We start from the raw sequence: 25,957 nt of genomic DNA, 5'->3' as shown, positions 1-25,957 counted from the left end.
AAGCCAAGGAAATTTTCTTTGGGGAATACTACTCTTTTAGAAGCTGGAATCTGAGTCTTTGACCATGTAAGAAGCTTTAGGGTTTTTTTTAATATAATTTAAATTGTCAATTGAAACTCCCAGATCAGATGTAACATTTGAAGAATTTCAAATGCCTCTGAAACACTTCAAAGAGCCACATGTACAGACATTCCAAAAGCAGCTGAAGCACTCTAAAACAGTAATTCTGGATATGAGGTACTATTTTGAGGCACTTCACTACTACTACTACTGTTGTCTGCACAGTGATAGGGGACCCATAGGTTTTTCAGAATCCCACAGCACTCTGCTTTCCCCTGTTCCCCCACCTCCAGAAGGGGTGGAGGGGGAGTCGGATGGACAGGCTGATGGGCTGACTGAAGGTCTGCTGGACCATGCAGCTACAGAGTCCTGCTCCCAGCCACTCTGTCACTCAGGCACTTTCAGGTCCTAGGATCCTCCTGGCACTAGGGCACTGTCAAGTCCTTGGGTGCTCACACTGCACCTGCCACCAAAACTGGAACTCTGGCTCTTCAGGCCCCAATTTCTTCTATCTTTCCAGTCTCTGGTAAGAAGGGAGGACAAGAGTTTTTGGGGCTTAGATGCTGGAAAGCTGGAATCCAAGCAGTAGGATAGCCCCGCTGCCACCACAGATCCCCATGCCCCACCACTTTCCTTCCACCAGACCACTGCTTGCCCTTGCTCCCAGACCTCCATACCCCATTGTGGCAGTGCACCTTTGGGTGCCTGCCACTTTAAGGGCAGAGGCAGGCAGCTACCAGGTGCCTGATGAGGGCAGCCATTTTGGGAACACTAGGTATGTAAAGGCTGTAGTTTGCTGCTGCTAGCCCAGGCAGAAACATCACCTGGTTGAGTAGCATGGAACATCTAGAGGTAAGAGCAAGTAGCTCTTGGTCCTGGGCATGACCTAAAACTGTACCCTGCCAGGGAAGGGTGGCTTGGTGGGGCTCCTGGTGGCATGGGAGCCCCTAGGAAGTGCCAGGCTAGTTACCTCCCTGGTGAAAGGCAGGTAGGGGTGCCTTAACCCCAGCCCCCCCCATCTGATGAGTAATTCTGAAAGCTGGGGGGGCAGGGGGCAGGTATGCCTACATGTAGGTGCCTGAGCCCAGCAGGGATGCTGATCCTGGAGACCCCAGAGAGGCTAGTGTGTAGAGCTGTGGCAGTAGGTCTGAAGGGCTGTGTGTGTGAGGGGGCTGAGTAGGGCTGAAATGCAAGTAGGCCTGAAGGACAGTCCTAGGGGTGAGCTGAGTAGGGACGAATGGGAGTAAGCCTGAAGGCCAGTGCAAGGGCCAGCCCCATAAGAAGTTGATTTCAAGCATGAGACAGAGACCTCAAGGTGGGGCATAGTGTTGAGTTGCCAGGTGAGGGGCTTGGGGCAGAATTAGCCCAGGGTTCAGCACAAGGCCAGAACCACGCAGAGTAGGGGACCTCACAGGAACCAAAGGACTGTGTGGCAAGGCCAGTATGTGAGTAGCAAAGCCTGATGGCCCAAGAGGGACTGCTCAAGGAGGAGCAAGGGCAGTGGAGTGTGACCCAGTAATGGTCGGTATACCAGAGGCCCCAATGAGAGAAGGGTGGAGTGTAAGAGGCCTCCTGTGAGAGAGGATGTGGTATGAATGTATGGGTGAGTGGAGCCCAACTTTGGACTCGGTTTGCTCCAGTCTCAGACAGGGGGGCAATACTAATCTGGGTGCCATCTGTGAGGCATGAGCTACAGTGTACGGAAGGTTCAGAGCTGCAGATAATGCCCCTTGACACTGGGGCAGTAATGGGCAGCCTCCTGCATTATACCAACAGTTTATAGAACAGCCAGTCATGGCAGGAAAGACTGGGTGAACTGCCCCAGAGAGACAGGTGGGCGGGTTGGTATGAGACCCGGCCTCAGGTCTGCCCCCTGTCACACCCATCTGTTGCTGGGGGACTATTACTGTCCAGCTTCCACATACCACATGGTTGTATATATGTCCAACAACTGAAAGGCTACGTTTTAAAATGTTTCTAAGCTTGTTGTACTTGGAAACATTTCAAATGTTACATTTGTTCACACCATGATCAGTTTTGTTAACTTAATCTGGTTAAACCAAATTAATTGCTCTAATCGGTATTTAGCTTAGAATGTTCCTGCTTCGTTCTCAGGCCTAAGGAAGGGCATTTGGGGCCAAAAAGCTTATCTTAATATCTTTTCCAACTATAGAGTTGGTCCAGTAAAACATATCATCAAACCAATCCTGCTTCTAAAACTTCCATGCCAGACAAGTATTAAGTCTCCAATTCTGTAACAATGTTGCTAAGCTTCAGTAGCATTAACCAGATAGCTTTGAGGTACATTTTGCATAAACAAAGCAAGAATTGAGTTGCTAAAGTGGCTGGGGGGGGAGGGGGATATGATGTAGCAGTTCTAGCCTTTATTTTTATAAAGTGTTAACTGATTCTTGTTCCTTTAAGTATAATTTTGTATAATTCTTTTTAAATCATTTTTGTTAAATATTCAATGTCATTTTGTCATTTCAGATATCACATTATGTGAGCATTATGTGAGCTCATGTGGGAATGGGTCAGAAATAAATCAAATAAAGACAATGAACCTATTTCTCATTTACTGGTATATTAGCCAATTTTCAGTGCTCTAACATTGTTGAGGGGCTGGAAAGCAGGCAAAAATTACAGACATATTCATTTTTAAGTCCACATTATACTACACAGCTAATATAAAGTGGCCTCAGAATATCAGGCCTGATGAAACTATGTAAAAGTAGAAATACTTTTAAAAACAAGGGACTTTTTAAAATCTAAGATCAAGAAATACAATTATAATGTAAAAAAACAACAACCAGGATTACCTACATCTACAACATTTCCTTATTTTCTGTATAGAAGCCAATTTCTTTATCAAAGGAGTAGTAACCCCTATAATTACATAATCTCAAATTCCATTCTAAAAGATTTTTCTAAGAACTGTAACACCTCCTCTGTCTTCAAAATGCCTTTGAAATTTTGTAGGGGAAGCTTCCAAGCTATAGTGCTTTTATTTTGTTCCAGAAAAAATCCATTTGTATGTAGCAGAATTATGAACTAGTAAAAATTGCCCTTTTCCATCTTTCCCTTGCATTCCTTAAGGGAAACACTGGAAGCCTGCCAAAACCATTACAGAATGCACAAACACAAAAGAGTATGCTTTTCATCATCCAGGCAGCATCATGCATGCCCTGCAAGTGCTTGGGAGCTGCCAAAGAAGCTGCATTCGTAGGAGGTAAAGAAAGGGAAAGAGCTGAGTCTAGTTAGCTCAGGCTCCATCAAACCAGAGCATTGCCAAGCCATCCCATTTCTGTTCCTTTCTCCAAGGGTAGATGAAGAGGCAAGTCCCCGAATTCAGTGCCAGATCAGGCTCCCTGTCCCACACATCTGGCAACTGGCCCCGACTCTAAATCTGGCATTTCTAACTTTGAAGCATTTGACTTTACAAACTACAAGATATTCCTCTAACAAAGCTGTCTGGCATGCAGTACTTACTGGAATTACTGGCTATTCAGTAAATGCATACATCAAGTGCTGATGATAATTTGATCACTCTGTTCTCCTTAAAGGCATTTTTAATGTATATTTCAATTCGAACTGGACTCAGTAAACACTTGAAAAATCTTTTTAGTTTCTCACGTATTTTAATTCTTCAAAGCTCTTGTTCATAAGACGATAACATAACTATAATGATGGAACTGCTCATCATAATTCAACTTCAAGTGATCTTATTACAAAACTATTTAACCAGAAACTAGCAAGCTACTTAATAAAAAGTACCAATTCACACTATTATTTCTGCTGCAGCTGCTTGAACAGTATGTTTAACAAATTAAAAAAAAAAATCAAATAACTTTCTTAGGATGCTGATTGAAGTTTGAATTAAAAAGTATCTAATCTCTTTCATAACAGAAAGCCTAGAAAATAAATAGTGATTTTTTTTTTTTTTCAAATTAATGTTAAAAAGGTATTGTCAAGGTAAACATACTTCTGGAAAATTTTGATTCTGAGAACTACTATGATTGTAACTCATGCTTGAAAGTTCCTTTTATTTCTTTTGGTTGTACTATAGTAATACACGTTTTTCTATGGTTTATTTTGTGCTACTGATAGCTTGCATATGCATATTTTTTCACAACATTGTTTTCCTGTTTGGTTGCATCATTCACTCAACCAGGGGAAAAACAAATCTCAAAAGAGGCAAACGTGGTTGTAAAATGACAAATCTGGCAGAGGTATCAGGAGCAGGTGTTACATCTAAAACTACTTTTAGCTTTTTTTAAACAAACTAGAATTCAAAATAACAGGATCTGTAACTGCAAGAGGAGTTGCAGGAAGTTAGACAAGTATAACACTTCCAAGCACAAGTGAGTTTAATCTAAATATTAAAAGTATAAGAATATGTTGGTTTGACCCTACTGTTTTACTCCACAACTCCAGTTTTATAAAACTGGTGTTTGTGTATAAACAGTTCACTTTCTGCTCTGCTGAAGATATTAGAGTAAAAAGAGAACAACAGCCTTGGAATAAGTGTTGCTAAAAGTTGCCACTGCAACTTTCTTAAACCAGTTAGAATCAAGATGGAGGGTATTTCCTGGAGAGGAACAAATATTTTTTATTTTGCTTGTGTCAAATATATTTTTAGCTCTTAAAAGGCCCTATCCAGCAATTTGTCCACTATATTTACCCTCAATACCAGAGGATGCTAGAGAAAAAAACCAAACAAACCCAACAAGCACAGAATGTTATTCCAGGCTACAATCCTTATTAGCTCAACCAGAGAATTAAGTCACATGTCTTGTGGCAGTCATGCTATCACAGTAATCAGATCTTCTACATTATCTATGTAACATGCATCTTTATTGCCATAACAGCAAATAAGCAGGTCTTCAATTTCAGTCATGTTAAAAAAAAAAAAATGGAAGTGTCCTAAATGATGTTCCATCTGCGTAATTTAACTACACAGATCAACCACAGAAGCTAGTGCTATTAAGACTACAACATAAATATTGAAACTATAGTAAAAACAATGACTGCCAAAGGCATTCAGGAATGTCTGAAAGCTAAAAAGGAGGTGTACATCCCGTGGAAGAGAGGGGCTATCACCAAGGAGGATTGTACCTCCATTGCTCGAGACTGTAGGGGGGCTGTTAGGAAGGCTAAGGCAGAGATGGAACTAGGACTAGCGACCAGGATCAAAGATAATAAGAAGTCCTTTTTTAATTACATAGGGAGTAAAAAGAAGGCACGGGGTAGCACGGGGCCCCTGCAGGACACGCTTGGCAATCTGGTGGTTGCACCAGATGAAAAAGCTGACCTCTTCAACAAATTCTTTGCCTCCATTTTCCTGAGCAGGGACCGGGACATCTCCCCCACCAGGATTCCGGATGGACTCAAGAGAGGCACCGCCAGGCCTAGGGTCAGGGAGGATCTAGTTGGGGAACTTCTGGTGGGGCTGGACTTGTTCAAACCAGCAGGTCCAGATGCTCTCCACCCCAGGGTACTGAGGGAATTGGCAGGGGTCATTGCAGGGCCCCGGCATGGTTTTATGAGCACTCGTGGTGCTCTGGCCAGGTGCCAGAGGACTGGAAAAAGGTCAATGTGGCCCCCATTTTCAAAAAAGGGAGGAAAGAGGACCTAGGTAACTATAGGCCCATTAGTCTTACCTCAGTCGTGGGGAAGCTGTTTGAGAAATTATCCAGGAGCACATCTGCGAGGGACCAGCAGGGGAGATTATACTCGGGGCCAACCAACATGGGTTCATAGGGGCAGGTCCTGTCAAACCGACCCGGTTGCCTTTTATGATCAGGTCACAAAATCCTTGGACGTAGATGTCACAGTGGATGTAGTCTTTCTGGCCTTTAGGAAGGCTTTTGACACTGTCTTGCACCCCATTCTCATTAAAAAAACTAGGCGACTGTGGCATTGATGCCTACACAGTCAGATGGGTCACAAATTGGCTGGAGGGCTGCACCCAGAGAGTGATGGTAGGTGGGTCATTTTCGACCTGGAGGGATGTGGGCAATGGAGTCCCCCAGGGCTCGGTCCTCAGGCCCATACTGTTCAACATCTTTATCAGCGACTTGGAGGAGGGGGTGAAAAGCACCTTGTTCAAATTTGCGGATGACACCAAGATGTGGGGAGAGCTGGGCACGCTAGAAGGGAGGGACAGGCTACAACTAGATCTGGACAGGTTACAGGGGTGGACGGATGAGAATAGGATGGGATTCAATACTGATAAGTGCAGGGTAGTGCACCCCAGGAGAAAGAACTAGCAGCATACCTACAGGCTGAGGAACTCCCTTCTTGTCAGCACAGAGGCAGAAAGGGATCTTGAAGTCATTACTGATTCCAAGATGAACATGGGCCACCAACGTGAGGGCGCAGTCAGTACGGCTAACTGCACCTTGTCATGCATCCACAGATGCATCACGAGCAGGTCCAAAGAGGTAATCCTCCCCCTTTATGCAACATTGGTCAGGTTGCAGTTGGAGTACTACGTCCAGTTCTGGGCGCTGCACTTCAGGAAGGATGTGGCCAGCATTGAAAGGGTCCGCAAGGCAGGCCCTACGAGGAGAGGCTACAGGACCTGAACATGTTCAGCCTCCACAAGAGAAGGCTGAGAAGGGATTTGGTGGCCATCTATAGACTTACAAGGGGGGACCAGCGGGGAATGGGAGAGGCCCTGTTCCCCCAAGCACTACCTGGAGTAACTAGGAATAACGGCCACAAGTTGATTGAGAGTAGGTTCAGGCTAGACATCAGGAGGCACTACTTCACAGTCAAGGCAGCTAGGATCTGGAACCACCTTCCAAGGGAAGTGGTGCTTGCTCCTACCTTAGGGGTCTTCAAAAGGAAGCTAGATAATCACCTAGCTGGGGTCATTTGATCCCAGCATTCATTCCTGCCCATGGCAGGGGAATTGGACTTGATGAACTGCTTAGGTCACTTCCGACCCTAAAAACTATGAAACTATGAAACTGACTGAAGAAAGCAGCAGTATATCACCCTAGAAAACAATGGTTCTGAAATTGAGGTATATGACCTGATGCTTAAAGGTCATAAAAGGTTGCACTTAGGGAACTGTTTCTACCAGAAAGCTGTCATTTTAGTGCTAGTGCCTTGATGCACTATACATTTGATGGCAATTATTTCCTCCCTTGAGAGAACTTATCACCAAAGAGAGAGGATTTAGCAGTTTTTGTTGGCCTCCAGAGTCATTCAGTTGCTCCACACATTTAATAACAGCTAAGTAATAGTCATATGGCATACATTATAACTAAATTAAAATAGGGCAGAATTAAATGATCAGTAGGTTCATTTAGATCCACAGCCTGTATTTTCCACACCTACTTACATCATTCCCCTGTGAAGCAATTCTCAAGTAGCAGCACTATTCACACACCTCCTGGGCATCATTATTTCACTGTCCAACTGCTCTTTTAGTTAAAGAATTTTTTTCTTACCATTTACAGCAGGGGTGCTCAACCCCTGGACCATAGGCCAGATACGGCCTTCAGAGTTTCCCCTTGGGTCTGAAAATGTGGTAGTTGGGGAACAGCAAAAGCATTAATTGTTGCTCCTCTGCTGCCAAATTTCTCGACTTATGGGCCAGATAGTATGGCCCCGCACACTAGATTGGGTGCATGGACACAGGGTAGCACCCCATGGATCCAGCCCACAGACCAGCACCATGCCACTCATCTGGCCTGTGGGGACAAAAGGTTGAACACCCACTGATCTAAAGAAACAATTCCTTTTCATCTCCTTTTCTTGCCAACTTGTGAGGAATGACTAACTACCTCTGTTAATTTTTTCTGTTACTCTGAAGATATTTATAGAAAGGGTTTAAGCTACGTCACAAAATTTTATTCTTCAGTTCTTATTTTTTTTTCTCCTAGAACTGGATTACTAATAACTTACTTGTTGAAATGACAAGCGTGGGCAGAACTTCAGTTATTTTTTTAGAAATGGAATGTTTGTAAGCAGCGTTTCTTTTATTTTATATACTCTGGTTTCTGTTGAGTTGAATAAACATCTCTTGGATTTTGAATACAATGCTTCAGCAATACCCATGAAGCCCTGCACATTCCAAATGCATGAACAGAGATACTGTAAAGCATGCAGCTATACAGTGATTCAGTGAGAAACTGTCTCGTGTTTCTACTACATGTTCCCTACCACTTCCGACATAACGAAGTTATAGACAGCAAAGCCATGCAGCTCAAATGTTTTGGCTTGCCTATCAGAGACATATTCTATTCCCTACTCTTCTAGTGCAGAAAGAGCTCACAGAAGGAACAAGTGGAATTGTATTGCAGCTGGGGGAATAAGCAGGGAAAGACTAGCTTAGGAAACACTATACAGAAGGTCTATGCCATTTTGTTTCACAGGTACCAGCTACAAAAGAACTTGCTACTTATGCCGTTCAGTCTGCAGAAGGCATTTGGTAGAGGATTAAGGAAAGCTAAGCCGATTTCATTCTTCTACTGTCAAACTGGCTGGAAAGGAAGGACCATAGGAACAATGGAAGCTACACTATCAGAAATAAATCAAACATATTATTAGAATATTTGTAAAAAAATGGCAGAACTACTTCCCTCCATTTTTTATTATAAGAAATTACATGTAGTTAGAGGGAAAGTTATTATGATACTTATTATAGCAATTATTGCAATCCCTTTGATACTAAAAGCACTTCACAAACAAGTAGTCTGAGATTTATCAAAGGAACCCAAGAGAATCGGGCACCTAGATTTCAATGGGATTTGGCTACCTAACCCTCTGAGGACTCCTTTCAAATTTTCTAGCAATAGTTAAGTCCCTTCCCTAAAGAGTTCATAATCTAGGTTAATAAGACAATGGGTGACTGAAAACAAACAAATAAGTTGGGAGGAGGATGAAGTAATAACAATGTAAGCATGTTTTAATGTAAGTAGGTCTCATGACATTTACTGTGTGGGCTGGTTTTCCATCTGTGGCAAAACTCCAATAATTTTCCAGAAATTTAAATGGGAAGAGGATTGGGAGTAGCATGTTACTTCTGTAGCAAACCTTGGGGGGGAGGGATAGTTTTGCCATCTGTTTCCATAAGCAAATATCACTTAATCATTAAGCACAATATTTACATAAGAGTGTTGTTTTTTGTGATGTAGCAGTGTACTGCATACATGTAATATATGTAAAAGAAACAGAAGCATAGAGCAGCACCTGCACAGTTATATGGTGATGCAATATTATTTAAGTCAAGCAGACCATAAGGGGCCGTAAGTTAAATATCAAGACAGTGCAAGCTAAACTAGCGGACAAGTCTAACAATTGACTTAACTGTATTATTGAATTCATTTTGAGTTTGTTACAGTAAGTGCTAGCACAACTGTTTACAGAAGTTATTTTAAATAACTTCTGAACAGGCTGGCAACCCATAATTACTGTTGAGAATTATAAAGGAACAGTGTAAAAGTGAATATATTAAGTGTTCTACAAACAAAACTGGTGACTCAGATACTCTTAATCTTGGATATAATCTTGGTAGTTTGGTAAAGCTACCTTTTTCCGATTTATATGGTGAGCCACATGCAAAATAGAACAACTATCATTTGGGATTCAACATACAATTTTAATTTGACTATACTTTCAAGTGCTCCTGTTCTAAAATTGGACAGCTGCAAGTTAAAAAAGTATAAAGTATATGTAAATACCAATAATCAGAAATGAAGGTAATTAACTTTTTTTTATATTTTAAACAAGTTTTTTTATCAGAAAACTTTCAGTACTTTCAGTCTATTAACCCCTTACCTGTTACCCAGCAAAAGGAGTCAGTGATTGTTGTTCCCTTCATTCTTGCCAACTTCAGGAAGCCTAAGTAGTGTGTTGTGAGGAATACACATTTATGGAATGAACCTTATCTTGCTGGGATCCTATGACCCCAGCTGACGTCCTGCCCTTTGGGCGGGGGGCTGGACTCGATGATCTTCCGAGGTCCCTTCCAGCCCTAATGTCTATGAAATCTATGAAACCTGAATGATGTTGCCTTAGTATCTGCTATGGCTAATTGGCTTAGTAAGGTTAATCTGGAAGGAGCCAGTTTAACATCTGATTCCCACCCCCCACAACTGCAGGCAGAATACCTAAGGGACTATGCAGATAATCATCCCATAAACTGCTTTTTGCTTCTGTTCTAGGTTTTAAAGAGGATTGAAGCAAATAGGCCACGCCAATCTGATACTTTAGCAACACAATCCTCTTCCCTTATCACCCCATTTCCACTGGAGTTCTGGAAAAAATTATTCTTCTAATTATACAACTACTTGCTAAAATGAAGATGCTCTTGTTAAACAAGAGCATTAAGTCAGCAATGCAGAGATACTTTCTTGTGAAATTATACTAAACAAGGATTGGGTAATAACTCCGTTTTGAAAAACTATTAACAATATCACGCTCAACTATCTGATAACTTTGCCTTTTTAAAATTTCCTTTCTTCTCTTAATATATAAATCTAGCATTGAACTAAAAAAGTTAGAACTAGCACAAGTTAACTAGATCAAATGCAATATACCTACAAAAACATTTAAATTAGTGTCTCTGAATGCAACAAATATAATCAGAAGAAATAGTGTAACTTTAAGTATCTTGTTTGAATGTAGCCAGTATACAAAATATGGAATATTACAAAATGAATTTAAACCACTAAATACTAGTTCACTATACAAAAGATTTTATCTGATTTCCTTAACTTATTACAGCTCCTATTAAAAGCAAGCATCATACAAGTATCAGGTTGTTGAATGTTTACCAACATGAACAATGTCACATTAATTAAAAGCAAAGTAGCCTATATGTGCACAACCTGTTTAAGGTGGGGTATCCACTTTATTTACAGAAGCAAGAAGAACCAGAAGATAGTTGTGTTCAGGCTTAAAACTACAAAATTAAATGTGAAAAATGCTGTCTTCATTTGGCCAGTGAAGACACTGAACTTTGCAGAAGAGCTAAAATGACTTGCTCTGTTTGCAGAATCATGTTTCTAGTCTGATTTAGCTGGGTTTATGCTGGCCTAATGCTGATGAAATAATCCAATATATCAGTTGAGGCTAAGTACAGATGCTCAAAAAGCTAGAGGCGAAATCACTCAAACCTATGTGGGTTTCTATAAGCACCCTAATTTAGGTCAGGAGCAAACACAAGTTCACTGTTCAGTGAGGAGATGGGGTATGAGAGTCCCTGCACTGGCTGAGGCCAGCAGGGTAGGAGGCACTTGAGCACACCTCCCGGTGTGACCTGCAGCCTCCCGGGCTGCCGAGTGCTACAGAATCAGTGACAAGGAGCCAACCCAGCTGAACATGCCTGTCACACTGACTGCTGATGGGGGGAGGTGAGAAGACGGACCAGCTGTGACAGCATGGTACACAGAGCCCTGCAACTGCCAACCTCACAAAGATGGGGGAAGGGCAGCACTGTCTATTTTTGCTTTAAACCAGAGGCACCACCTTGGCCAGCAGGGAAGCTACTAGGAAGGGGATGAGGAGCAGCAAGGTCTGCACCAGAGACAGAGGGAGAAAGGGGTAAAAATACCCCAAGCAGTGACCCACACAAACCTGCTACCCTAGACTCTCACACACATCTACACACATGCCCCCTTGCACCCCAACCCACTCCTGTCCCTGCCATTCCAGCCCCTTACACTACAGCACAAAAAAAGTGCAGAAGCCAAGCTCAGTGAAAAGCCACCCTTGCTGGGCTGAACTGTGAGATGGCTGCCGTAGGGAGCACCAGGTTGAGCACAAGTAATCACCATGGTAGAGGCAGGAGGGGAAAAATTTAGAAGAAATTTTAAAAAAAGGAGAAGCCCAATGCAGCCACCTGCCTGGTGACAGGATGGTGGTGGCCTCTCATAGAAATATTTCATACAGAAGTAAGGCTGGAAGGGACCTCAAAATATCATCTAGTTTAACCAGGGATCAAACCTACAACCCAGGTGCTATTAGCACTACACTCTAACCAACTAAGCTAAATGGTGTCTTTCTGTGCTGGTCAGCACCTTTCACAGCAGGAAGAGCTTTAGAGAGAACCAAAGAACTGAGGAGGAGAAATGAAACAAAAAAAGGGAGAAGATCTGAAAAAAAATATTTTTCTTTCTCCCCATCTATCTCCCGCACTCCCTTACACACACCTGTCCCCACCCCGCACTCTCCCTCTCTTCTCTATCCCTCTCCCGATGGCCATCCATGGGGCAAAAAATTGAAAAAAGAAAAACAATAGCTAATTTTAACCCAGATCAATTAATCAATCTATAACACATAGGGAGCTGATCCTTCCTTCCCCTCCCTGCTCTGTCAGCAGTCAGGGTGACAGGGGTTCTGTAATCCACACAGTGGCTCCCTGAAAGGGAAGCTGCACAGGCAACTGATACCAGCAGACAGTGACCTATCTTGATTTGGAAGTGGACCTGGTACTGAAATTCAACTCACCAGTCTAACCTAGATTGAGTAAGTCTGATACTACATCTATCCAGGTCTATCTTAAACCAGGATCTGCCAATTTTAAAGTGGTCTATGTGCTCCAAACTTCTGTCCTGTTACAGGTATAGACTGATTTTTTTGATCACCTAAGTCAGAAAAAGTGTAATGTCTGTACCTGGCCTGAGTGTCCACAGATGTAATCAGTTTCACCCCAGGGTAGCGACGGACTACTGCTGACTTATTTCTACCTAGTGGTGAGGACCTGTAACAGCATACACTGCATACCATTTCATATATAATCTACCTCGAGAGTTGGCTGTGTGTGTCTGCTCCTGAGCAGGTGCATCTACACGAGACACTGACTGCTCAACAACCTGATACTGCTGCACAATAACATCACATGGCAAAAACCATGATATGGTGTTACTGCGCAGTAGGATTAGGCTACTGCACAGTACTGTCACAAAAAAAAGGCATTCGCCAGTGCTACTGCACGCTAACTCATGTTATGGTGCATATATTAGTATTTGTTTATACAAGTACTAATAAATGTACAGTAACAACTATGAAGTAGTGTCTCACGTAGACACAGCTAGCATCAGTGTAATTTTACTTCAGAATAAGATTGAAGACAAACTGTGGCAGGATAAACATGTGCATTCACATCCTATCGTCTTTAATTAGACTTTCTAATATTCTTTTTCTTAACAAATAACATGGCTAAAAGCTATTTTTAAAACTAGTGATTTGTTTGATGTCCTAGGAGAAGTTGATGTGATGAAATGATTACAAGATTACACTGGTTCTGGCACACTCCATTATATTGTTATGCCAGTTATAAAATTTACTCATAAATGTTGCATTTGTTAATTACAGAAAGAGAAAAGAAATTCATTTTTTCTACACCTAAGGCATTTTTGTGTATCATGAAGAAGTTAGAAACATATATATCCACTCGGTTTTAACTTCAGAAATACTAGTAAGAAATAATCTATATTCAAACTAATAACAGGTCTTTACCACAGTGAGGAAAAAGCAATTTTAATTAATATTTTTCAACCTTTAGGGGAAATTATTGTAATTCCTTTCTTTTTCATACCTGAAAAATAATATGAATGGAAGTATCCATTAAAGTCTTTTATAGGTGCACGGATATATTGGTTGCTGAAGGACCTGGCCAAAATCATTGTAGGACTTCTGGCAAAAATCTTACAAAACTTGTGGCACTCAGAGGAGGTCCCTGAAGACGGGAAGAGCACCAATGCTGTGCCCATCTTCAAGAAGGGGAGGAGTGAGGACTTAGGCAACTATAGGCCAATTAGCTTAACTTCTATCCCAGGGAAAATCCTGGAAAAATTCAAAGAGTCTATGTGCAACACACTTGCAGAAAGTAGGATTCTAAATGACAGTCAGCATGGCTTCATCACTGGTAAGACAAGATCTGCCAATCTCATCTCCTTCTATGACCACGTAACTCACCACCTGGATAAGAGTGAGGAGGTCGACACTGCAAACCTGGACTTCCAAAAGCCTTTGATCTGGTATCCCATGATGTTCTTATGGGAAAATTGGAGGATTGCAGGCTTAACTGCTGGACAGTTATGTGGGTAGGGAACTGGCTGCAGAGTAGGACCCAAAGAGTTCTAATGAATAGATATGTGTTATCCTGGCAAAGTGGCCAGTGGTGTCCCTCAGGGGTCCATACTTGGTCCAGTGCTTTTCAACATCTTTATCAATGATTTGGATGTGGGGGCGAAGAGCTCACTAGCCAAGTTCACGGATGACACAAAGTTATGAGGGAGCATGGTCATGCTTGAAGATAGGCTGCAGATACAGGCAGACCTAGACAAGCTGGCAAGTTGGGCGGATCGGAACCAGATGAAGTTCACCATTGACAAGTGTAATGTGCTCCATCTGGGGATGAACAATTCCCAACATACTTACAGGCTTGATGACACCAAACTGACTAGCACTATGACTGAAAGGGACCTAGGGGCTATAATAAACCATAGTATGAACATGAACCATCAGTTCAATGCTGTTGCCAGCAGGGCAAACAATACTCTGGCATACATCAACTGACGCATCTCAAGCAAAACTAAGGAAATGATTCTTTCAGTTTAATCAGCATTGGTGAGGCTGCAGCTGGAGTACTGCATCCAATGGGCGCTACACTTCAACAAGGATGCAGAAAAGCTTGAGAGTCCAGAGAATATCCCCCTGTATGATCAGAGACTTGCAAGGCAAGGCATACGAGGAAAGGCTGAGGGACCTGGGCCTCTTCAGCCTAAAAAAGAGAAGGCTGAGAGGGGACTTGGTAGCAGCATATCACTACATCAGGGGAATACATCAAGGGCTCGGCAAACAACTGTTCACCAAGCACCCTTGGGGAAAACCAGCAGTAATGGCCACAAACTCCTGGAAGACCATTTCAGGCTTAACACCAGGAAAAACTTCTTCACAGTTAAGGTGTCCAGACCATGGAATAAACTCCCTCCAGAGGTGGTGCAATCGCCTACCCTGAAAATCTTCAAGAGGAAACTGGACAGTCACCTTGCTGGGGTCACCTAAACCCAGTTGTCTTTCCTGCCTAGTGCTGGGGGGCTGGACCTGATGATCTTGCGAGGTCCCTTCCAGCTCCTTACAATCTATGAATATATAATTAATTATGCCTTCTAGCCAAGGCCCACAGATGCCGTGTGCGTGTGTATGGCCACACACAAGCACACGGCCAGCAATGCAGCTGGACAGCTTGCAGAGCAGATCCCTGCAGCTATGTCTGTGGAGGAGAAGGGATGTAGGGGAGAGAAGGGGCATGGAGGGGGCAGATCAAGGCCAAGATGAGGGAGTGGGGCAGGGGCTGGTAGGTGCTGCCCAGCCAGGGTGGTGAATGGGACCCAAGGCCAGGGTGGGGAGCAAGACAGCCACAGGTGGCTCATCCAGGGGGCATGAGGTGGAGAAGCTCCCCACCACTGCATGCATTCCCCATATGAGGCATGGAGGGGCATGTGCATCCCCTATATTTGTCCATACTTGCCCCACTCCCTCCCTCACTGTGGAGGCCTCTATGCCTCCCACCAGGCCCCCGCCCCTTCACAGACTTAACTGCAGGGAGCTGCTCTCCACGCTGCCCAGTTGAATTCCTGTAAATCGGTTATCAGACCAGCATCAGCTGATATGGCTGGTTAATAATTGGCTCTTAGTATCAGCCAAGAACATCTTTATTGGTGTACCCCTAAAGTCTTTAATCATGTGGCAAATAGTAGCTATTCTTTTGAACAGTAAAACTTTCCAGCTACACTTGAGTACATTAGAGTTCAGTAAACTAAAAGACTTTGAGAGTTGTCTTTAAAATTCCTTTTTTGGCTGTTATCATACCTATGACCTTATTATTTGCAACAGACAGGTTTGGGACACATTATTTTATTCTGCTGCATTGTGATATTCCATACAAACAAGCAAAACACACTTTTAGGAATGAAGATGCTAAGTAATGACAAGACAAATGAAAGATGGATACAAACATAGGATGTGTTGACACATGCAAGCATGTGCGCTTGCAGCAGCTCAAATAGAAGCAGTGCAAAATTGAGCCGGGGCTTTTTGTCTCAGCGCACTTGCTTGGATGTGCACTTTGTTGTGGAGTAAATTGTGCCACTTGGGGCAAAATAACCCTGCCTGGCTCCTCCTGGATCTGCAGCCAGGGGAAGCTAGAGCCCAGGGCCAGCACCTGTACCCTGTCCTGGACCCATCAGTACAAAAAGCTGCCTTGGCAAGTAGCTCAGTGGTAGTTGCTCTCAGGAGCTTCTGGGCTCCAGCCAATTGGTACCTGGGGACACTACCCCTTGTGCCAGCTGGACTGCTGAAGCAGCCCTGAGAGTTCCCTGTACCCTCTACCTACTGCAGCGGTCTGGCAGTGGGAGCTGCTGCCTGGCTGTGACCTGCTGCACACCTGCCAGACCCAGATGGGGACTGCACAGCCAGTAGAAGCATCTGCCCCTCTGGGCCAGCTGCCAGTGGGCTGTGGCTGCAGGGTTGGCTTTTGTGCAGCACTACTGCCAAGTGTGCCCCTGCCCGGCCATCTGGGCAGCTATCTCCCAGAAGATGTTCCCAGTGTGGTGGCCTGCTTTGAACTGTCAATGCATGTCCTCCTGGCCCCAATTAGCCTGGACATCAGCCACCTCCAACTAGGTCCAAGATGCCAGCTCTGAGCAGGCAGGGTTCTGCCACTGGCCTCCCTAGCAGGAATTCTGGTGTTCCCTATTGGAAAACTGAAAAATCCCTGATAAAAAAAATCCCAAAGTCACTCTGTAAAATACCCTCCATGATTAAAACAAAAGACCACTATATATAGAGAGAAAGAGAGAAAGAGTGAGACACAGAGAAACAGCAATCAGTTGGGCATGTTTTATTGATATCTACAATGTTAAAGCAATTTGGAAGCCTACCAGTATCTCTATCATCATAATAAAATTAATTCTAAATACCTATAGGTTTGCTGCCCCCCAACAGGGGTCAAATGCCCTCCCCCCCCAGCCCCCCCGATTGCTGCCCCACCTGGCCCCATCCCCTGCTGGCTCCTGAACCTCCCCCCCCCCCCCCCAAATGGCTGCCCTCCCACTCCCCCAGACCTGCCAATGGCTGCCACACCTGGCCTCAGTCCCCACTTGCACCTCCACCCCCCTGATGGCTGTCTCCCCACCCCAGGCTCCGGCACTTAAAAAAAAATAAGAAAAAAGAAAAAGAAAAAAAGCCTCTACTCACCAAAGAAGCAAAGGCAGGTGGGGGCTCCAGGGCCTCCTGGCAGAGCCCCCCCAGGCAGCACAGGGCATCGGGGGGCAGAAGGGCCTGGGCTGGAGCTGCTGGGGCTATCACCTGGCCCCGCTGTGCAGGAAGGGCCCCAGTAACCCAAATGGGCAGCTAGAACTTCTGGTAAGTGCTGGGGGGGGTGGGGGAGGAGGAGGTTATCTGTGGGGATGCTCGGGTGGAGAGTACGGATCAGGGGCCTCAGGAGGACTGGGGCCCGGCAGGGATCAGGGGGCTTAGGGGGCAGGTGGGGCATGGGGCCGGGTGGGGAAGGGATCAGGGGGACTGGAGGAGCGGGCAGGGGATGGGGCCAGCAGGGAAGGAATCAGGGGGACTGGAGGAGTGGGTGGGGGATGGGGCCAGGTGGGGAAGGGATCGGGGGGGGCTCGGGGCACAGGCAGGGAAGGGCTAGGGCAGCAAGTAGGGCCAGTGGGGTTCCCCCCCATGGTCCCCTCCTCCAGCCCCCCAACCCCTTACTTACCAGCACTGGAGCCCTGCTGCTGGCACACTGCCTGCCCTGCATGGGTGGAGGGGAGGGGGGCAGGCGGGGGAGGGGGCCGGGTGGGGAAGGAATCGGGGGACTGGAGGAGTGGGTAGGGGATGGGGCCAGGTGGGGAATTTTTGCTGCATTTTTTTTGATCCCTGGACATCCAGGGTTCTAATTTTATCCCCGCGCTGCAAACTTGCAGTGGGGGGAACCTTTTTCCATCCCGCACATATCTCTTGCAGCATCTCAAAGGGGTTTGAGACCCTGCAAGAAGCACATACGGGCTTGGCTGGATGTGCCCATAAGGTTTTAAGAAAAGGATTTGGTGCTCATTGCTTCATGCTTTCCATGTTCTACAATGGTGTTATAGAAGAGTGCACAATTTATTTAAAAACATTACTTGATCTCATTATATAGAATTTTAAAGTCTTTGACTTAGAAAGCTAGTAACTAAAATGCAATATACATGAACTATAATCATATTATCTGTTTGAATGTCAACATTATTTTTGATATATCAGATATAAGTGTAACTCCTAGTTCTGAAATAATTTAATTTCTAAAAATTCAAAGTAGCTATTTTGAAACCTGACTAGATTAGATATTCATATTAGCATAACATACTACATTCACATACTTCGCCTGACGAAGGGTTTTTGAACCCGAAAGCTTGGTTAATAACTATTCTCCAACCATTTGGGTTGGTCTAATAAAAGATATCAAATTCACCCAAGGAACCTTGTCTGCCTATGTCCTCAGACCAACACGGCTACAACCTAAACCCCTACATTCACATGAGTAATTTCACTTTCTCAAGCTGTTTTCTAGGAGTCAATGGGGCTACTTAATTGAAGAAAATAGTTCACATTTCTAGGGTTGTTGGTTGTAGCCATGTTAGTCTAAGGTCACAGGCAGACATGGTTCTTTGGGTAGATGTGATCTCTTTTATTAGACCAACTAAATAGTTGGAAAATTGTTCTTTGCAAGATTTTGGAAACAAACACCCTCCTTTCAGTACATTTCTACACACTTGCAAGATTGGACCTCCATATGTAACTAACAGGAATCTCACTATTTCATGAGCCAATATTATGCAAGCTGCTGAGCATTTTCCATTCCCCTTACCTTCCTTAGGAATTAAAGGTGTTTGATGGGATTCTCTGTTACTACTGGAACTCACTACTTAGATCCTGACACAAGTTACATTTTCTAGAGTAATGGTAACACCTCTTCTTTTAACTGCACAGACCAGAACTACCATAATGCAAACACAACACTAGGCTTTTTTAGGTTAGTAGAGCAGGCTCTGGTCACTGTCTGACAGCTTATGCCTCTAAAACTGTCTGCACCATGTTATAGCTGCTTTACAAAGGACTTAAACTTCACCTATCCATGAACCCAGACACTAATTTATCAAACTGGACTGGTAGAAAACTATTTCTAATAACCTACTAGATATGGCTAAAAATTCTGATTCCCACTAATTTTGCACTATCTTCAAAACCAAATAAACAAGATAAATTCATATTATACTGAAATTTCAAATAGTTACAATAAAATGATCTAAAGACCTAATCTATTTATCACTTTAGGATTATCATTAGTATTTATATAAATTGCACAATTAAATCTCCTAATCTGTTCTGGACATTTCAATCTATGCTTTTTACTTTTGCTTTTCTTTTAGTTGGGGCAATCAAAAGCAATGTAGCCAACTTTATTACAAGGTTCCTAGTGTTCAGTTTTTTCCCCTCAAAAACTGTAGAAAGGTAGTTTGATTTATAAATCATTAATTTTATTGCCATTTCAAAAATTGTCTTAATTTTATAAAAAAAACTTGCTTTCAAAAGCTTTGTTTTTGGGTGCATTTTTTGTCATGAGTGTCCCTTTAAGTATCATATAAGGTCACATAGCAAAAGAGAAGAAGTCTGGAACAGAACCCACCTTTGAATCCCAGTCCCATGCTGTAACAAAGAGAGATCACACAACAATGATAAAGTAAACACGCATCTTACAAGCCTCCTGAGGCCCAAGAATAAAGCCTAGACCAGTTATACCCTCTAAAACACAGCATTCATTTTAAAAAACGTGTGCATCAGTAGTAAAACTATAAAGGTATAGTCTCCTGCCATAGAAATACAGTGTTTTCCCATCAGTTTCTGCCATATATAACATTAGGTAACATCACCTAACTGACAGGAGTACTGAGGAGCACATCTTGATTTAGAACTTAAACTTTCTAAAACATTTAACGTTATGTGTCCCTTGTTTCGGTCATGATTCTTCCTTCTGATACTTATGTAATCAACTTGGACAACACGTAAAAGTACAATAGCTACTGTCTCAACATCAACAACAGGCATTCATTGTGATGCTACCATTGTCATGTATTCCTGAAATAAGTCTGAGATTTTCCAATACAAAACTTAAACACAAGGCATTTCACTTGATATTTCAATACAGATGTTCTTATAGAAACTTAGAGATTGTATGAAGAAGATGAGCTCAAATATTTTAACTGTGAAACATACCTCTTTTTATTCTGGATGGTTTTTATTACAGTAAATGTTCTGTTATCCGGCATCTTACAAGCCGGCATGCTCAATTAAGCAGCACGCCAGTTTGTAAGATAAAGTGAAACCAGACATGCCCACTGTGGCACTTCCGGTTTCTCCGAGCCCCCATGGGGCAAAGTAGCCTGCACTGCTGAGTCCCCATGGCCCAGTGACACAACAGGTTGTGCGGGGCCCGCCCCTCTGTCCTGCGGGGCCTGTGGGAGGGGCAGTCATGCGCCAGGAGGGACAGAGGGATTCCCCAGATGTGGCGGGAGAAGCGGTGGCCTGGGCTGCTCAATTAACCGGAATATTTTGTTATCCGGTTAACAGAGTGTTTACTGTATTTTTATCATTGCACTATTAAAAAATTGTGGGTTCTATTCTTCTGTAACAATTTACAATCCTATTATGGGTGTTACAATTCTCAGGCAAGCTGCACCATAACTTATTAAGCAGAGAAACTGGTCAGCATGAAAAACCCATTTCATTAAAGAGTGTTCTGGGTCGTAGCATGCGTAGTGTAGTTTGCTGCATTAGAACTAATGTATGAAAGGCTAAGCCCTAGCGTATACTTCTTATTTTAGCAGCATGGCCTGTAATTAGCTCCAAGTTAATTTTTAAATTTTAAAATTATCACATTTGGAGACAGCCAAAAAGTAAATCACAATAAGGAGATTAGGAACCTCACTAGAGAGCATAAAGTGACATGAAAATACCCTAGCAAAGGGTGGTTTGGAGTTCTGCTAATCAGGAACTGCTTCTAAGGACTCAAAATCTGTTAGTAATGACAAATTGAAAGAATCTCGTTATTCTGTAACTAGAGTTTGTTTAAGATTGTATCTGCTAAACCATTTTGGATCTGTCCTGGAGGAAGTGGGGTCCTATCTAAGTTACAGCAGTGATTTGATGCTCTCTGATAGGTTGCAGTCAATTTGTGAACCTGCCCCTCTTCCGAATCAACCCACACGCCCACAGGAGTATTTTCTTTGGGTCCTCACAAAGAAACCTTATAGCTGTCTCCCATAGCACATCTTCCAGGGAAATTCTCATCTCAGCCTGATTTGGGCCATTTTAGGGCCTGTTTAGGGCCTCTGACCCTTTAACCCAGCACAAAGGGAACAGAATAAGGACAAGGTTCTTAACATTGAGAATGATGCCTGCAAGACATTAAGAGGACAACATGATCTGCTCAACATTCACAATTACTAAAACGTCACAGAAGAAATATTAAGGGAAAGCTCTACACTGAAGAGAATGCAGGATAAAATACCATGAAGAAAGTATATAGAACAGAAAATAAACTCTCTAAAAATCAGTCATAATTGATAAATCAAACAATTTAAAATATAAAATACTCTAAATGCTTAGTTTCCATGTTTCTGCCTTGGAAAAAAAAAAAACATTTTTTTTTCTTAGAGTAAATACTGCCTGCAATCAATTTTTTTTGTAGGAGCTCTCACAGCCTATAGTGACACCTACTGTAAAAGCAATGCTACATACAATAATTAAAACCAAAACAGTCTAACTTCAGTGAAAGGACCGTCTTCCTATGAGAAATAACTACCTCATACATGAAGATTGTCGCCATAATCAAATAATTACAATACTCTACAAATGTATTTTTGCAGTAGGACACAATCTCATTTGGGAACTTCATTGCAGATTTCTACTATATATATCCTAGGGGAAATAAATATAAAATAGCAATCTACAATTTGGATTCAAGATCATAATTGTTGCCCATAGTAATTACATCTCAAACAAAGCAAACTCCAAAATTGCCCTAAATTTTACTTACCAAAAAGTTGAACAGAAGCATTTTAGTTATTTATCTGTAATTCTGTGGCCAGAAGGAAACATCATAATTTTTAGTGAAGAGCTCTAATATATTAATATATGCTATAAATCAAGAATGTTCCAAAGTATATGTTTCAAGTTATATTATTTCAGTTGGCAATTTCAAGTTTCATGGGCCGGCTATGGCACAAGATGTGTAAAGTACATCTCTAGAGTCCTCTTTAGAAGTTTGCATTTGCAGTTTTGTTGTACCACTAAATTTCTAGTGATCTTGGATAGTAAATGTTTCCTAAAATCCATTCCCTCCCCGACCCCCTTTCCCCAACATTTTTTTGAAACTCAAGCGTATTATCAGACATTGCCTCCAAGCAGCATTTGATCTCAATAGAGCTTGAGAAGATATACTATCACACCATTTATATTGTGACTGGGAGTTTAGGAAGCTCAGTTTTATTATCCCATTTTCATTTCTGTGACAGTTCTTTTTTATTGATTTGTTCTATAAGTGCCAGTTTTACTGTTCTGTTTTTTGGCATCTGACAATACAGAGAATCTCTCTATAGTCTATATGGACAACTTATTAATAACTGTTTTATTCTGTTAGATGTCTGTTATATCCTATGATCATCTTTTATTGCCCCATGCACTGTGCACTACACAGGACTGGCACCTGGAAGTCTGTCTTTGAAAGAGAGAATTATTAAGGACTACCAGCTAACGAATAGACCTAGTTCTGGCAGAACAAAGATAGCTGAAGTTCAGGGAAAACTGATTTGGAGAATCTGGAGCAATCAAGGAACTAGGTCTTAGTGGTAGGAGATAAAACCCTAGGAGTTGGAGGCAGGATGAGAAAGCTGAGGACAAGAAAGAGATGAATAAAAGGAGTTTGCTCCTGTTGCTGAGAGAATTGTTTCTGATTGAATGACCAGCTAAGATCAAAGGAAGCTGACCTGAAACACAGAGAAACATGGAGTTACATTATGAGTAGGAAGAGAAGTTGGGAGTTACATCAGAACACTGATCAATGAAATGTAAGTATTTATTTCTTTTTTTAATCTGTATAATTTAATATTATCTAAAGCAAAGAAAGATTGTTTAGAAAGCTTTGCAAAGCCTATGTCTGTTCACTTTTCCTTTTGAAAGTCCCTGAAGAAGTAACTGTAGATGTAAAGAAGGAAGTCTGGGTAAGCAGGTATATAAGTGGGGTGGCTGTACAGGTTCAGGAGGCTTAGGGCTTTTGGATTCCTTTTTCACAAAAAGGTGAATAAGAGCCTGTGCCAAAGAAATGAGGGAAAGAGATGTCACAACAGCAAATTTAACACAAGGAAAACTGAAAAGCATACAGGCACGGCATGTGAGATATAAACACAGCAGCCAATGACCTACCAAAAAGCAGAGTTCAACTAGTACATTATGACAAGCAGTAATTTATTAGAGATACAGGTTTCCCTCACCAACCATGGGGGTTAGGTTTCTGAAAGCTCCTGTGGTTGGCAAAACTGGCAGGGCTGGGGGAGCAGAGGCTGTGGGCAGGGGGTGAGGGGCACCAGCAAGGCTGTGAGAGCCCGGGGGGAGAGGTGGGAGGGGGGGCATGAGAGGCACAAGCAGGGCCAGGGGTGCCATGGAGGGCCATGGGGGTATTTTCTGACTGTACCCCCCCCTCTTCTCCGAAATGTGGATACTCAAAACCGTGGTTGGTGAGGGAAACCTGTAATGGCAAAAACCAAGCTTAGTAAATTGCTTAAAATTCCAAAGTTTGTCTCTAACTGTACACAAGAAAAAAGAATCTGAAGGAAGAGGTGGGCTGGAGGGCAGTGGCTTGTGTGTGAAGATTTCAAGATGCAACTCTGCTCCTGTAGACTTAAACTGTCTGAGCAGTCTTCACTTCACATCCCACTTTTCGGATCTGTTGGTTGGATGCTAAACTGCTAACAGTTGGTATGAGCGGCTTAAAGAGCAAGTAAGCACTGAACTCAGTAATTGCATGGATTAACATCTATTTTTAAATGACTTATTAAAGTAAACACGATGACTACCTTGTCTAGCCCCAGTATATTATCTATAACAGAAATAAGTAATCTCTCTTTAAATCTGAATTGCTTTTCAGCTACTGACTTCAATCTCTGAATACAAAATATGGTCACTGTCAAAAGAGTTGCAATGTCTGGTACTACCCTTGCCCCTAGCATGCCTTTACATGTCTCTTGCTTCTATCTTTATGAAAAATAACTAAAACCAGGGAAAAAGTAAATAAAGCAATCCTAATCAGTCAGCTGCAGTAATATTTTTGGCAATAAACCAATTGAAAATTTGTCACTTACAAATAAATGATATTTGATTTGAAAGTGTTGCAAAATATTCCGGTTAATAGAATTTTACTCCTATTAAAAACAATTCTCCAACTTTATTTGACAGAGGATGTTTCCCATCTGTAAAACTATGGAATAAAACCTCGCTCTTCCTGAAGTGATTCTTCACACATCCAAACCACCCAATTCCCCTGCACCGATTTTCTCCCCTCCCCGCCCCCACAACTACAAAGTATATTCAGTTTGACAATGCAGAGTTTCCATGTATGACCTTCTATTTTATTTCCATATGATATATGGATGACGCTGCTTCGAAATGTTTGGAGTTTCCCAATGAAAAATATTATTCAAATGGTTTAAGGCTGCCAGCTAAGAACCCCTAACAATGGAACTGGACTAGACAGTTAGTTATGCCATGGAGATGATAAATTGATAATACTTGACCCTAAAGACTCTATTTCTGTGTCCCTAGCTTACTTTTCTTGGGCTGCCTTATACATGGGGCCTCCATTCAAACCTGCATGTAATTGCAAACACTTGGTTTATGGTGCATGTAGCACTTCAGGATTAATTACTCTGCCAACTTGATCCCTAGTTTTACAAGCTCAGGTGATGCCCGTAGGCACACGGGATTCTTTCTAAGAACAAGGCAGCGAGGGACCAGCTCTAAAGCAAAACAGTTAACTCCGAATCATCAACAGGCAAGTTCGGGGGGAGGGGAGGAACACACATGGGAGGATCTAGGATTTTGAAAAGGCCAGTGCAAATAGAGTGGTGCATCATCACATACAACACAACACACGTTTCTCCACGTGAACTATAAGTTTTACTAATATGCTGGGGGGGGGTATAGATCCAATTTAAGATCAAAGCAAAAAACAAATGTAACTATTGGAGTCAGTTAGATTTTTATATACAAGTGTAAAAAACAAACAAGCACAAAAAAACTAAGCAAAGAATAGTCCAAAGAGACTGCGGCAGGCAGTTGGTTTTACAGTTTGGAGGGGGAGCAGAAATCAAAGGAGGGGGTGAGACTGCACCACCGCACTGGCCCTGGCTCTGCCCCGCGGGTGTAATACACATAGCTTCGCATTAATTTATTATACACTAATATTTCATTAACACGAGTGTACGCGCACGTGCTGGCACACTGCCCACCGACCCACGAGGCACCCGGCGAGCGCAGCCCTGTGCCCGGGCTAAGGCGGCTGCGCTCCCCGCCCAGCAGGGGCCCGAGCTCGGGGCAACGGCGGCCCCGCCCCCAGCGCGGACTCCCCTCGCGGCTCCCCGCTCCGGGCGAGGCTCGGGCCCCGCGCAGGGGCGGCCCCGGTCCGGCCCTTACCTCAGCGAGGCAGAGCGGAGCCCGGCGGCTTCCCTCGGGGCGCGGCGGGCTCATAGCCGCCCCGAGGAACGAGGCCGGGCCGGAGCCGTGTCCGTTACCGCGCGCGGAGCCGCAGCCTCAGCCGGCATCTGAGATGGGGGGGAGC

General features: G+C 43.1%; 1 protein-coding gene and 1 long non-coding RNA gene across 2 annotated transcripts in view; one reads left to right on the top strand and one right to left on the bottom strand.

The window, feature by feature from the left end:
• Nucleotides 1-25,913, bottom strand: part of PTPDC1 (protein tyrosine phosphatase domain containing 1) — a 44,617-nt gene extending 18,704 nt beyond the window's left edge. The window contains exon 1 of the mRNA XM_014596544.3: nucleotides 25,813-25,913. The gene's annotated coding sequence lies outside the window, so the exon portion shown is untranslated. The remainder of the gene's footprint in view (nucleotides 1-25,812) is intronic.
• On the top strand, nucleotides 590-25,652 carry LOC132244492 (uncharacterized). The gene is made up of 3 exons (XR_009455959.1): nucleotides 590-912; nucleotides 23,091-23,192; nucleotides 24,577-25,652. It is a non-coding gene; the product is annotated as an uncharacterized LOC132244492 (long non-coding RNA).
• Nucleotides 25,914-25,957: the final 44 nt, after the last annotated feature.

The sequence above is a fragment of the Alligator mississippiensis genome, chromosome 12, assembly GCF_030867095.1.
Source record: "Alligator mississippiensis isolate rAllMis1 chromosome 12, rAllMis1, whole genome shotgun sequence".
NCBI classification, from domain to species: Eukaryota; Metazoa; Chordata; order Crocodylia; family Alligatoridae; genus Alligator; species Alligator mississippiensis.
Note: the sequence above shows the minus strand (reverse complement) of the source record. Positions and strands in the feature narration are given on the sequence as shown.